Genomic DNA, 6,000 nt, shown 5'->3' on the forward strand with positions numbered 1-6,000 from the left:
AGTATTAAACCGGTTAACCAGCTCTTGTTCGTACTTAATCAGTTGTTTATCTGGGGATGCATTCATTGGAGTTTCGAGACTTCATTACCAGATTGATTAACTTGAGAGATTGGAATTTCGATGAAAAAGATTTCATTGCTTAACTTTTCGCATTGTTTCAGGGAGGTGAGTAATTGGGCTCAAACCACTGTATGAAAACCGACTTCGAAGGTTCGGAACAACTAAGTTTAGCCAATCTGAGCTTTTAAAAATTGACATATATTTCATACACAACATTTGATTAGTTTGGCAAAAAGAAGTTAAATTAACTATACAGTACAAATGGACACTTTAGTTTGTCTAAAGAGATTTCGAACAATAACGGAGTTTTTCCTACACTGTTTTTCAATTTAGAAACAAGAACAAATGCAACAGAAACACAGTTTGTTCTAAAATAAGATGCAAAAATTGGTTTTAATATTATTCCAAATGATTAATACAAAAGTTGGCCCTATTTTCCAAGAGCTAGTACATTTCTTGAGCGTCTATTTGCAGTACCGCCCCCATTTAGATTAGTGGTAAATAAAAGTAAAAAGTAATTCAACTCAACGTATGAATTGATTCTGCTGCCAACACTTTGTTGGACATCGAAATTGAAAATGCTGCCCCTTTTCTTTGGACATCCTTCCGAGGAGGTAAAACAAATACTAGATTCCGGTATACAGTCCATCACTGACTCGGGGGCAAACGGATGGTAAATTATTATTTCACTTTTGCCCTTTTGGTCCGGAGTAGCCAGCAACAGAAGCAGCAATAGTAGCAACATCAAACTAAGTCAAAGAACGATTCATCATCGTCATCATCGTCGTTCGCCATTCGGACCGAGGTTACTCAAGGGGAATGTTTTAATTTCTGGTTTTTCATTTGGTTTCCTCGCATTCAAATGCAAAAATGCTTGCATTGATTACGTATTTACACAGCAAGATTGCTGCCACATGATAGAAGACAAACAGAGCGTAAATGTTGAGAACATTGTTTATTTAGAATTTCCCGCATGCCATGCAGCAAGCAATTGAAGTTTGTCACTAGGTGCATGCGATTAGTACAGTTTAATAGAAATACTGTTCGAGAATTGTTCTAGCAAAATTAAAGTTTTAAACTGGGTGATGTACCGCATATTGCAAAGAATCGATTGTCAACATGAACGATGTTTACATAAAGATGATGACATATTTTAAAATGGGATAGTATCAAAGTATGACGTTATTTGAACACTTGTGTCGATCAGAACCGGTTTTCATAATAGGACCTCTGAGCCCTTTGGTATTATAAGTTTTAAAACACTGCCATTCAATATAATTGGAAACCGTATCAACTGTAGATAAGAAGAGGTAATTGTTTTAGACGACTTCAATTGCAAACAAGGAACCTTTTCATTAAATAGTTTGCCTTCAAAAAGTTTCGATGTCAGGCAAACAAAATTTAATTAATTGATATTGCACTTATTGGCAGCACTGGTATGTGATGGTGTCCAAGCGTCATCTGTCGAAGTTAAAGTTGTATATTATGCAATTTTATCATGGAACGAGCGAACAACAATTCGTCCCCTCAATGCTGAAACTAGATAACTCGAAAATTGACGTTTCGAGAATTTGACCTATTTTGGTGATGACAATTCAAATGCCATTTTAAATGAATTTCTTTTTGAGCGTCTTTGTAGAATGGAATTGATTATTGAGAATAGGTTATGTTTCCATTTAATTCTACTACAAAAAATCGAATACCCTTTAATCGAATACCGTCCGCAGATACGTATTTCGGCTGCTACATTTAACCATCATCAGTGCTTATGTGGACTGTTGCAACGGTCCACTTAAGCACTGATACTACAAAAACATTTGTAGTATAATTAAATGGAAACATAATCTATTCTCAATAATCATTTAAAATGGCTCAGACTTCCTGAAACACATCCGTATCATTTCAGGTCTGTTAAAGCAACGATAAAATCAACAAAGAGCCGAGTTATTCAGTTTTAACACAAAGCACACTTGTTTTACGTTCACATATCTAGTTTTATAATTGACGAATAACACTTTTTCTTGTAATCGTATTTAAACGAGTTTTGGATATGTTATAGAGCTCGACGCGATAAATATGATGCCATACCTAACTCAGAACCGACAAATTTCGAGTTATCTAGTTTTAGCATTAAGGGGACGAATTGCCAATCGCTGCAAATTTACTATGAAAGTTCGTGCTCTGTGTTCCGTCAGTTACGATTATTCTATGGTGGTCAAAATTGACCTGGTGAACCCACAATTCAGATGTTATTATCAAATTTCGTGTGATGATCAACCACATACATGAATTCTAAACGCGGTTTGTGCAACCGGTCAAACAGTGAAAAAGTACCTGACTAACATGGATATCCATGTCAGGGAACGGCAGTCCCGTCCACTAGTCTCAGAGCTACAAGCAATGACGTAGCGGTAGTGGCTAAATAAGATGGATAAATCGATTTTCCCGGCGAATTGTGACGTGGCGGTGGTGATGAACGACGAGACCTATCTCACCCTGGATGACAACGACCGGCAGGGCAGATCACTTTTTACTTTCCCCACGAAAAAAGTAAGCTTCGAGATAAAGTTCATTTCACTCACCAATCCCCAAGAAGGTGCTACTGACAATCAATGAGAAGGGGATGTCAAAGTCGCTCTTCTTTGGAAGCGATCGTTAGAGGAGATGGAGCGACTGAATATTTTTTGCAAGTAGGCTATTATAATTACCTTTCATGGGAAATATTTCAAATTTAATTATCTGTTCAAGGTTTTTTTTATCACAATCTGAAAAAAAAATCCATTTTTAATGCAAACGTTACGCAAAGCTGGAGAAACTCTACAATGGCAACTCGCGACGAGACATCATAATCGTCATCGGGGGTTCATGTCTCCAAATCGCTAAAGAAGAATTGTACAAATCAGTGTCCGGCCTGCACACCCTATACACCTAGAGCTGTGGTTCCCAACCTTTTTGGTTCCGCGGCCCCTTTTGCTAAACACAAAGAGCTCCGCGGACCCCTTCGTGAGGCACAGAGAGCTTCGCGATACCTTTAAAGAATTTAAGATACAGCTTCTGCGATTCGAATCTGCGTTTTAGTCTCATATCGTCCTACAAGTCTAATTTGTTTCACGTATTGGTCCTAATACTCAAAAGAGTAAAAAATCTGCTTTTATAGAGATATCTGGAAACAAATTTTAGTTGCTCGTCAAATTTACCTAGAGCTTCGCGCCCCCCCTAGATGAGTCTCACGGCCTCCTTGTCGGAACGGCAACGACCAGCGATGCATTAACTTTGTAGCTTCCCGAGAATTGGTAGTTCGAAATACCTTCTCTATTCGCAAAGACATCCGCAAAGAGAACTGAGAGAACACCTAACCAACGTATAGCTACTCAAATTGAACACTAACATTACTAACGTACACACCAATGGTGGAGTGGATATTGACTCGGACCACTATCTAGTTGCTGTAAACTGTTGATCGTGTATCACGCACGGCATAGCTGAACCCCATTGCTCAATATCAAGCAGCCTCGGAACTCTCATACTGCGCAACAGTGCGCAACAGCTCGAAACGGTACTACCCACGGTGGAGGAGCTTGGTATATTGTCTCGCGGTGAATGAAAATAACTGGGTGAATATACCTGGGCGACCCTTACTAACACGCAGAGAATCCTGAGTAAGAATCCTTAGGATACCGATTGACGGAATCGCGAAAGGAATCGCAAAAACGATCCGGAGGATTCCCACGCACGATTCTAAATCAAGAATCCTAGAGCCATATACAGGGCATTCCTGAGGATTCTTTTTCAGGAATCCTTTTCAAGGACGCTCACGAGCTCACGAATCCAATGTGAGGAATCCTAGAGAATCTATGCGAATCGTATGTGTTCGGCCGGGAAGTCAACGAGGGAGGAGAACCCCAAGTACAAACGGGCACGAAACGACATGAGCACGATTCTCAGACGAAAGAGCAAGACAATCATGAACACTAAAAACTCGAGCAGCTATCCCGTGTCAGCGAACCTGTCTCGCAGAAGCTATGTGCCGCATATGCGACGACGCGGATGAGAACCTTCTCATGGATGTCAGCTAGGTGGTCGGCAGGTGGAAGGAGTACTTCGATGGACAAGCTCACAAACACAACGAGCCCACACATAACCCACTGACTTTGGCATTGACGGAGGCTTATGATACGTGCGTTTTTCGGGGAAACTCTCAAGCCTCTTTGATTCGTGCAGAAGGTTAAGGCAAGATGATTGACTATTCTGTTTGCTGTTCAACATCGCCCTTCAGGAGCATGATTTGTACAAGATCGTTTCAGCTTCTAAGCTTGGTGAATGACTTTGTCACCATAACATAACTTGGTGACGTAGAACGGCAGTACACCTCATTGCAAGCCGAAACCAGACGAATTGGACTGCGGATAAATGCATCGAAAACGAAAAACATGCGAGTTAAAGGCTGCAAGCAGAACAACATCAGCCTTCAACAACAGAAGCAGAACAACATCCAGCCTCCTCAAGTCTCTGAAGAAGGCGATTAGCTTGAGGTGGTCGACAAGTTCATGTATGATCAATGGTGACCGTTGACAGTATAACTAGCAATAGCTGGAAATTGTATCTACTTTCCACTTCGGAAGACACTTCAATCGAATCGAGTGCGACGACGTACGATGTTGACGCTATACAAAAACCTGATAAGACCAGTAGTCTTCTACGGAATCGAGACAACAACTTTTCTCGCAATGGACATGAACACTCTTAGAGTTTAGGTACAATAGGGGCTGCGGACTATCTACGGTGGAGTACAGTACAGACCGAGGACGGAGAATGGTGAAGGCGCATGAACCATGATCTACAACCGCTGCTTGGATAGTACCCCATTGCACACCTGACGAAAGACAATAGGTTGGGGTGGGTCGGTCGTATCGTGAAGATACCGGATGACAACCCTGTGCAATCGCTTCCCTTTAGCAACCCTGCTGGCACCAGAAATGGAGGGGCCTGAGCAGGGCCGGCGTTTCATGTGGGTAGTATGGGTAGTACTACCCAATCGGAAAATATCCGGACCTATCGAACAAAACCAAAAAAAGTACTGTTGCGAGCGACAGATTTTTTGATGGATATCGTTGAGCGAGAGGTTATAAATCTACAGACTTATGTACAGTTGTAACGTTATTCAGAGAAAAGGATTATTTTTATAATTGTCTCATTTACGATAGAGTTCTTTATTTCATTTAAAATAGAGTTCTAAAGTTTTGTTTTCTCGTAAAAATTTCCCATGCCAAGTTTGAGCGCAATCGGACTTTGGGAAGTAGAGCCTCAAAGCGCTCAAAGTTACATTTTTTTGATCGATGAAAGAAATGTTCGAGCTGGGAGTGTCTCTTGTGTGTTCTGATGTATCTCGAGTCTCCCAACGCAAAAGTTTCCATGTCCCTGAAATTTAATTTTTGTTTTTAAAATATTTTTTTATGAAACAACATCAGTTCTCGACATTTCATGCATTTCTAAGAGATTTGCTATAAAAACTCTAAACTACATGTTTAGGTTGGTCAAAAATGTAAGACTTTCACGACTGTAAGTGAAACCCTCTCAGAAGTTCGATTAGGCTCAAATTTTGAATGGAAACTTTTTTCGAGAAGACAAAATTGTTGAGCCCTAATGAAAGTATTGAAAAAAATGCTCAAAAGAGGGCGATTTTTCATGAGTTTACCTTCACACGCACGAAACTACCCATGCAGCATAAATCATAGTAACCCATGAGTCAGCAGAAAAAAAAATGACTCAAACTCTAACCATAATGGCGAAAACAGTGAATCTACTCCGTTCAGAAGTGTGCGCGATCAAAGAAGGTTACCCTGTCGCGTCGAAAACAGAAATCGTACGGGGGACGCCGGCTACGCTTGTTCCGGTATCTACAACATCTTGGCACTGCTGGACTACAATCAGAGTATCGAA

The sequence above is a fragment of the Wyeomyia smithii genome, chromosome 3, assembly GCF_029784165.1.
Source record: "Wyeomyia smithii strain HCP4-BCI-WySm-NY-G18 chromosome 3, ASM2978416v1, whole genome shotgun sequence".
NCBI lineage: Eukaryota > Metazoa > Arthropoda > Insecta > Diptera > Culicidae > Wyeomyia > Wyeomyia smithii.